At 35.0% G+C, this 10,000-nt stretch overlaps 2 long non-coding RNA genes across 2 annotated transcripts in view; one reads left to right on the forward strand and one right to left on the reverse strand.

Annotated features, from left to right (window-relative positions):
* Positions 1–10,000, reverse strand: part of LOC117876715 — a 19,551-nt gene that overhangs the window by 8,290 nt on the left and 1,261 nt on the right. The gene's annotated exons all lie outside the window — the stretch shown is intronic.
* The window catches only part of LOC117876710, a 57,135-nt gene that overhangs the window by 2,415 nt on the left and 44,720 nt on the right, over positions 1–10,000 (forward strand). The window lies entirely within an intron of this gene.

A 10,000-nucleotide genomic window follows, 5' to 3' on the forward strand; every position in this document is an offset into this window, starting at 1 on the left:
GTTGCCAATTTCAGTTCTTGTATTAAAAAAATACTCTAGTCAGGATATTCAGTGAATTACATAATTTGCCATGTCCTTATTAATGAAAAGTTTGAATGACTGAATATATTATGCAAAAGTATAAGCCCACATATCTCTTATCCACTTATTCATTCACATAAATATTATGTGTTTTATTATTTGACCAAAAATTCAGGAGAGTATATTTTCTAAGTAATGTGCTACAGTTGAATTTCATTCCAAATAGGGTTGTATGAGCATTTAAAGTCTAATTCATTATATTAAAACTCATTACTCTCTCTCTCTAGGTTATATGTTTAATTGCTGTACTGGATTGTTATGGGTGATATGTTAAAATCATACAAACATATACGTATCTTAACTTACAAATGGAAACTGAAATGGAAAACTTTTGACTTCTTAAAATCTTTGATATTTTAGTTGTATTATTATATGTGTAGGAATAATTCAGCAACACCACTTTAAGTAAGCCTTTAGTTCAACCTTTGTCTTTCTAGTCTAAACATTTTTATATTTCACCAAAGTTTATCTGGACTTTTTCAAAATGATCTATGTCAAGGAATCAGGCTAAGTGATAAAAACAGGAAGAGAAAGTCTGCACCAGTGAATATTTATATTGGCAAGAGCTGACAATTTTATAAAAGAAAAAACAAACACAGAGGCTGTTCATTTCTGAAATGAAATCAGCTTCACTCCATTTGTTTCAGGAAAACATCATTGCATGAAATGATATAAATCAGTATTGATATCCCTAAGCTTCAAACCAAAAGAGACAAATGCACTCTAAACCACAGTATTTCAATGGATCTGAGTCAACTTTACTGTTGTCTAGTTTCTGCTAATCATCATAAAAATTCCCAGTGAAATAATTATCCCTAAAACAATCAAGACGGTGTATCTCTATAAAGGAGAAGATCGATTTAACAACAAACACTAGATTTATCTGTATTGATTAAAGGGCATTCAGTGTAATTTTAGTGAATTATGTCTGGCTTTCATTTCCCAGTAGAAATTTTTCTTGTGATGATCAAAAGGCAGATTGCAAACTACTACATGATCTTTTGTGTGCTACCTACATAATATCTAACTAATTACCTTTCAAAGTAACATTGATGTGAGAATGAACAAAATACTATTTCTTCTTTATAAATGGTATCTCTTACTACACATTCATATGACTGAGTTTATAGCACTTACCTAAGAGCCTCATGCCATCTTCTCAATTCATTAATACAGAAATCAGGACTGTGCTAAGAGTCAGTGTTAAAGGAACAAATCCAAGATCATCTTATGAGAATAGAATTAGAAAGATTAAGAAAGTAATATGATTTTTCTTCTTAAATAGGAGTAATTTCAAAGGAAATGTTAACACTTTCATGTCTGAATTTTTATTAATAGTGAAAGGGAGAATTAAGGAAATTAGGCAGGTTTAAAGACAACTTAGAGGTGCTGTATGCCTGACACCATTGTTGGGACAATTTAACTGAGAACTAATTGGAGCTAAAAAGGCTTTTTATTTTGCCAACTCAACGTATATGTCAATGTCTACTCATGCATTTATAATCTGATATAATGATGAGAAAGAGTCCAACTTACTTTGTTTAGTTAATAACATTAGGCCAGAAAAGATCACCTCCTCATTTCAGTTCTTCAATGCATTGCTAACAAACTGTCTAATTACACAACTAAATGTTTTAATAAAGTAACCAATTAGAATGTTTACTGATTCTAAATATTCACTGTTAGATACATTTCCATAGGCATCCTTTGAATTAATTTAGTTAATAATTCAACCTTCTACAATCACTGGAAAGAAAAAGACAAAATACGTGACAAAAAGTTGTTTTTAAAAAGTCTGAAGCACAATTAAATACTTAGCGGTAGTGTATTCATTGCTGTCTGTCTGTGTTAAAGATGCATACATGAAAATATTTCCATGGAAAAGTAAGAAGCTTTCTCACATTCTCTAGGAATACATAATTTTGCACATTTAAATAATCTTCTTGCTGAATCAGGCAGATCATAATGCATGTTTAAGACTCCTATGATAAAGAAGATATGTCTTAGCATTTTAATATTTTGACTCACAAATTCAGATTAATTCATTTGCCTTCAAAGCAGATTTATTGGCTGTGATCTGTACTTAATATAAATAATCCAAAGGCATCTCTGATTTATTATTGTTATCTTAATGATGAGTCATTAATTACCATCCAAAAATCATCAACCCAAAGAGCAGAAGCATTTTGTACAGTGACACAGGGTGACAATGATATTGATAACTACTATGTTAAATACAAACTAATTTCAGAAAAGCTTAACAGAAGTAAATGAGAATGTTCCCTGCCTTGTCTAGGAGGAAAACTGCTAATATTGTAAAACAAAATAAAAACCTTGTTTTTTAATGATTAAATGATTGCACAGAGTGACCGTGCTTAAAAACTTGCCAATTACCTTAAAAAAATAATGTTACTTCAGTAGTTGCAGTGTTCCCTAGGAATTCCTCATTACTAATTAGAATAAAGTATAGGAACTACCTCATCTATTGAGATAAAGTTATTTAGTCATTCAAAATAAAATTAGATCCATATTAAGTGCCACCACAATGATGCATACCCATAAGATATCACAACACAAATTTGAGAATGCAAAAAGAAGGAGCTGAAAATCTTGATGTTAAATTGCTATGCAAGTGTCCCACATGACTACATAAATGTAACAATAGTTCTATATTGATTATAGTCCAGTCCTGCTCCCATTCAATATAATGGGAGTTTTACCATTTATTTAAATGGATGTAGAATCAGACCCTTTCTGTTTGTGTTCTTTTAATTGCTGTCCTAAAAACTATAATTTTATTCCATGCCCATAAAATGCATGATTTTTTTTCTTACAGTAGTTGTAGCAAAAATATATATATTTGATGTCTGAAAATAGTTTAAAAGGGATAAATGTAACTTTTCAAAACAAATGATGCAAATAATTACCACTTGCTAAAAAGTAAATAAACGTAACAGTCTTTTAGATTACCTTAACACATACTGAGTGCATGTTGTATTGTCTTTCCCAATGTATTTAAAAGTCCAATATATGATAAAGTTATCTTATTATAATTAGACTACTAAAAGGCAATAATTAAAAGTCTCTTACATTTTTCTGAGAACTGAAATTATTAAAATATCCAAGAAGAATCAAAGCTTTTTTTTTCAAAAAAGATAATTCTTTGAACTGAATTTTAATAAACCAATAACAATGTTATTGTTCAACAGGCAATAATAGTCTTCATATAAACTGAAAAATATTGTTTGGGGTGATTAATATACAATGCTACATTATGCATTTGGGAGTGTCTGTGCATAATTTTTAGTTCTAATGTTATTATGTAATTGAGAGAACATGTTCATTTGCTCTAATAACTACCAAGATGCACTTAATAAAATGAAATGTAATAATACTTGTAATTTAATCTATTCATGGAAGTAATTTTAAAAGTCTACCACTCTCCTTAATGTGGATAACATTCATAATTTATAAAGTGTTGTGATGCAGAATTGACAATGCCATTGTTTTTTACACTTTGAGTTGATTCTGCAGCCTTCATTATCTGCATACCAACCTCAGGATTATCAAGGGCAAACAAAAGATAATTAACACCAGAAACAGGCAAATGCAGGAGCTACTGACTGAGGTTTCTCATTTAATGCAATACCTCTGAAAACTGTAAAATTGAATAACTATTTAAAATCATTTTTAACTGCAGAAAACTATTTTTATATATATTTTCTTTGCTAGATTTAAAATAATAATTTGGCTATAAAGGCTATTTATCCTATGACTAATTGACCTACCCACCCTTAGATACAGTCATTATATGTATTCAGCATAAAAAGTACTTTTCAAAATTATTAACCTTAATTTTCTCCACTGGACTTTTATCTAGAGCAGACCGGTAGTCAAGACACCCATGTTCTATTTCTACTGTGTCTTTGATTCACTGAGTGACTTTAGACAAGTCACTTAACTTCTCTCTGCATCATTTTACAATTCTGTAAAATAGGCCTGATAATATCTAGCTATCTCTCAGAGATCTCTGTGAGCTAGGCACAAGTAATTAATGTATTGTAAATTGTGCTAAGATTCTTGGATGAAAGACCTGATAGAAGTGGCTATGTTATTTTCATATGTACTCATGGCAGACAAACAAGAAGTTACTGAGTTATGATACACGTCCAGTTCAGTATTCCTTGTATGAGAAGAGTCAGTTGGAGATTTTCCTTGTGCAAGAAATATTGAAGTAGATCCTATACAGGGTTACCAGACATCCCGATATTAGGGGCTTATATATGCAACTATAGTGCCCCCACTGAAAAAAGTCCCAATTTTTTTACACTTGCTCTCTGGTCACCCTAATCCGATGTTAGATTCTAAAATGTCTGCCATATAGCTAATGAGTAAATATAATCCCATTGGGGGGGACGGGACATCTTTTCCGAATCAAAGGCAAGGAAGGCATTTTATCCGTAGACTGTAACCTACAAGTGAACATCACAATACAAAATATCCAAGCAGAGTCATTTTGCAAAATGCTAGAAAAATGAGACAATAGCACTTAGTACACCTCTACCCCAATATAAAGCGACCCGATATAACATCAATTCGGATATAACGCGGTAAAGTAGTGCTCCGGGGGGGCGGGGCTGCGCACTCCAGTGGATCAAAGCAAGTTCGATATAACATGGTTTCACCTATAACGAGGTAAAAATTTTTGGTTCCCGAGGACAGCGTTATATCGAGGTAGAGGTGTATCTTGATGCAGTTTACAAATGTTGGAAACAATCTAGCAAACCCTTACTTACATTAGAAATTCTTACCCACAAGTAAATGTGACTGCTTGCCTAAAGTCTATTCCTTTTACCTTACCTCTGCTTTTCTAATTTTACATCTAAAATTCATCAGTAAGGGCCTAATCCTGCAATAAGATCCATGTAAGAGAACACTTGCTTCCATGCAGAACCACATTGGCTTTAATGGGCTCTGCGTGGGTTGCTTGCATGGATTCAATGGCAAGGTTAAGGCTTAAGTTATTAAATGTATTATCATTGATCTGAAATTAGTATTAAAGAGTGTGATACAGTGTGATAAATTCCACTTGGAATACTCTTAGTATCCCAACCAGTATCCTTTGCTATTCCCATAAAACTTGGCACCCTATGTAAATAATATGTACATTATTCAAAGCACTGCATCTATATACTTCAAACATTAGACTGGCTGATAAAGTGATAATAATGAAATGGAAACCACATGAGTCATTTGGGAAATAATGGAAAAGGTAAGTTGGACAGAAATTTCCTAACATGTAGGAAGTATACACAGCATTTCTGAGCTAGAATGTTTTTCTGCTCTAGTTACATACCAGTAATGCAGCCATTTGACAAAAATAAAGATGTGTTTTGGTATCAAGTCTAAGTATTGACAATGAACTATCATTTTATATTTCAAAAATTATTATAAATCCTTATGTATTTTTGTGTTGGGGTCTTCTATTATATAGTTTACTATATACACTGTATAGAAAGTAGACATAAATACACAGTATAATACATGGGCCTCATTCTCTTCTGACTTACACTAGTACTACACCAGTGTACTAGAGTGACTTCAATGGGCTTACCCTGATTTATACCAGTATAGTGAGAGAGCCCAGATTCTCTACCTTGGTTTTGGCCCATTTGCATCATCTGAGCAGTGCAGATGTGCTGGAATCTGGCCACAACTGAGAATTCAATGGGGGAGGGAGGAAACCCTCCAATGGCACAAAGCCGGGAACCAACTCCTATGTGAACTGCCCATCCCTCCCTGGGGATGGAGGGAGCACGAGGAAGTGGAGTGGATCTCTTCTCTGCTCTCCCAATTCTCAATTGGGTATGATTCTTTAGGGCCAGATTTTTAGAAGTATTTAGGCACCTAAAAATGCAGACAGGCACCCAGTGGGATTTTCAAAAGTGCCTAGGCGCCTAACTCCCATTGATTTCAAAGATGCAGATAGATGCTTTTCAAAATCCCAGTAGGCATCTAACTGTATCCTTACATGCCGAAATACCTTTAAAAATCTCACCATTAAGATACTCTAACTTAAACAAGGGTTAGGGAAGCTTGAGAATCAGGGTGTTGTAGCCAGCTCCTTGACACACCCACCTAACCAGTGGATCTCAAAAAACGGAAGTTAACATATCTAAATGTTTATAGATATTCACATTACAGGTCTGTCTCATCTTACACGGGGGTTCCGTTCCGCGGTTAGCGCGTAAAGCGAAAACCGCTTATAGCCAAAATTCCATTGAGTTCAATGGCGGGCGAAATCGCCTACACTACAGGTATAGTATTAAAATTGTTATTTTTCTTTTTGTTTGTTTGTTTGTTTGTTTTGTTTTTGCCGACTGTGTAAAGTTGAAATCGCGCATGTTAAATGCGCGTAAGATGCGACAGACCTGTAATAAGTTATAACAATTTTTATAGAAAACTGCATTGACATAAGGCCATTATATGAAATGAACTCTGGTTGGAGTGGATACCATGTCCTTTGAAATAATTCAGTTTATATAAGATTTCCTACATTTAACTCTCCCTCATTATTACTTGTATTACAAGGAAACCATCAGGTGTCTTCACCATTATACTCCAGCTTTCAAACAATAAAGATTACTTTAAAGATACTACTTATAAGACACAATATGCAGGAATAGAACTATAACAAGAAATAAATGGCATCATCTAATTAGAAGGTCCAAAGGATTTTATGCAAATAAAATGTTAATGTATAGACACTTTGTCACACAGACATTTTGGTAAAGTCTTGCTTCAAAACATACTGAGTCTTATTCGTCAAACAGCTAACATTAAAAAAAGACTATATTCTAATCTTCACTGGTATTATGGGGTTCTTATTTTCAAAGTTTTCACAAGAGCTATCCTGCACAGTTTCCTGAACTGCATCTTTTAAGTGACTGTGGTATTCATGGCTTCATTTTAAAAGCTTACTGTAGACTAGGATTTGCAGAGATTTGTATTAAATAAGAGGAATACTTAATACTTAGCAGTCATAGTGAGCCAAAATAGCATGTGCTCTCTTCATTCGGATATTTTTAAACAATTTTTATCTTTACACTGTATTTAACATTATATCATTGCTATATAGTTACATTTTCCATGTATTTATTTTACCAGCAGACATTTTTTATCAATTTATGTAGCTCTTTCAGGAATGGAGCAAGAGTTTAAAGACACAGGGCCATATATTGTCCTTAGGCTGTAAGCAGAATTCCCATTGATGTCTATGGAAACTGTGTGACAAATTGAGGACAGTAGACAGCGCATCATGTTCTAACAATTATACAATAAAGTGCAGATATTAAAAGGTGATATTAACAATGGAAAATTAACATCATAGCTTTTAATGTTTATACCTCAGGCCTTATAAAAAACAAGCATTACATAACTAACTAGTTAGTAACTGATTTTACAGTATATGTAGTGAAACATATTTTCCACAAGCTAGGATCAATCTCTAAATTATTCTCCCTCATCTCTACCTCTCTATCATTTTATATATATAAAATATGCCGTAGTTGGAATTTGTTTATCAGAACTAGGCGACCCACTATGGGATTCAATTCTTAGCATTAAGAGCCCACTTTTATTATACGTATAGGACTCCTTCTCGAACTACCAGGGCTCTGTCATTTAATCTGACCTCCCATCAAGTGCCTTTTTTAGATATATCAGGGTATAGTAGTGGCAGAATGAGGTCATCCAGTAAGTGAGTTGCAGTAACCCTCCTAAGCCGCACATGCGCACATTAAAGACCCAATCTTGACCTTCTGATACCCAGCAGTGCAGGGCACCACAGCATCTTACGGACATGTAGCCAGAGTCCACTCCATGTTGGCCAGTCCCAAAAGGCAAAGGGATTGGGCCCACTGTGAAAGATGGACAAAGCTCATTCTGCAGTTAGAACCCTAATAACTTTATAGAGGGGGGATAGTGGGAAGGGCTCATGCAAATGACCTACCAGCCCATTAGAAAAGCCCTCAGCTTGTACATAGGAGCCATTTACTCTAGACCTATGACTATAATAAACTCTGCAGAGCTCCTAGGGGTGGGCACAGAAAGGGAAGAAGAGGACTACCATCTAGTAAGTCACCCTAGATAAACAAGCAAACAATAAAAAATAATAAACAAACAGGTTGTTGGGTGTGGGATAGACTTTTAGCTTCCACACACACACAACAATTGCCTAAGGGGAAGGGAGCAACTTACTCCTGATGACAGCTGTTTCAGAAGTGTCAGCTGGGGAGGCTGTCTTTGCACCATGTATCCCATTCAGCTGTGAGTCAGCCAGGGAGGAATCTCCAACTTCTTCTTGGACAAAGAACATTGGGGAGGCACCACCTACCCTGGCATCCCTCCACAAGCTTCAATTACCACCTACAGTCAGCAGAGAGAGAAATTATGGACTTGGGTGGCTACAATTTAAAGGAGAGGATCCTCACAGTATTCCATTTTGCCTCACTGTCTGTAGAGCCCAGACAAAGCATGACAAATTTGAGGGCTTCATGTCATGAAGGTTCTGTGGATGTTCCTTGGGATAAGGTTGGCCCTTGTTGACTGCATCTTAGTCCTATGTTATTACTGTTCAGGGACATGCGGGTGTCTTTCATGTTGTTGCCACTGCTGCTTTGGAGGCCCCTACAGGAAAGCTTGATAAACAAATTTGAGGTACCAGGGCAGGTGCCCCATATGGACTCTTCAAGGGGAATAAAGAAGTGCTGTGTCACTCAATACAGCTATCAGAATTAGAAATAAGGTACATTTTACTTTTAATTTTCTGAATGGGGCTGGGTGTTCTGATAATAGACCCACCTCTAGGATTTAACTACTAAATGTTATGTCCCAGAACTTCATAATTTCATACACAATTTTGTGTGTGCTATTACAATAACAATTGTGCACACAAGTTTCATGTATGTACTTTTATACATGCAATTCTGGAAATCGAGGCCTTGGCCTGTATGTATGTATTGAGGAATGCAGATATCTATCTAAACAAAGCTGAAGCTAGCTGCACTCTCAGCTGCCAGCTGACTGAGGAGTTTTTAAACCACTGTTGCTTTTCTGACTCTCTTAGCTGTCCATGTGTCTTATGTTATTCAATTGATCTACAGTTGCTAGGATCTCCAGAGAGAGGGAGAATAATCACCCAAATTTATCAGTCATGTCAGATAAATGTCTACAACTCAGAGTGAACTCTTGTGAGTGGAGTTGAAGACAAAAGTAATCTGGAACTCCTTTGAGTGTCTCACTGATGTGAAAATACAGTGAAGAAGATCTAATCTGGTGGTCCAATTGTTCAATGAATGCACATTGTGCAAAATACTGATACTTCACCCATTAATCTACAGGAACATAGTGAATGGAGGGATAAGGAATGCTTGACTTAAACCACCAAATTACTTATTTTAGTTAATGCTTGTTTGCGAACCAGAAGTGGTATGTTAGAACATTTTTTGTGTCCATAAATTCCCCATCAAAACTTTTTTGTTGGTTTCTTTGCTATATCTATATTAGGCTACACTTTAAAGTGAATTTCAAGTCCAAACCATACAGCTTCTAGTCTTACTTCTGGTTCCTTCAAACAAGCAAATTCAAGTGAACCCATGCAATAACCTGAACTTTGATTATGGGTTTACTGTAGGATTTGATAATGGGAAAATAGGATTTGCTTGAGCCAGACCTTTTTAAACCTAATGGCCTATGATTTACAGGAACCTGTTCTCACACTAAAAATGTGGGTACCCATGTCAAACAAGAATTTGCACATCTTTCCTCAGAAAGAGAAGAGCACTAGCTCCCATTGTTTAATTATACAGTTTGCTTGGGGGGAAAACAGGAGAAAAAGGACATTTTAGTTAGAAAACTA

This window comes from Trachemys scripta, chromosome 1 (assembly GCF_013100865.1).
Source record: "Trachemys scripta elegans isolate TJP31775 chromosome 1, CAS_Tse_1.0, whole genome shotgun sequence".
Classification (NCBI taxonomy): Eukaryota; Metazoa; Chordata; order Testudines; family Emydidae; genus Trachemys; species Trachemys scripta.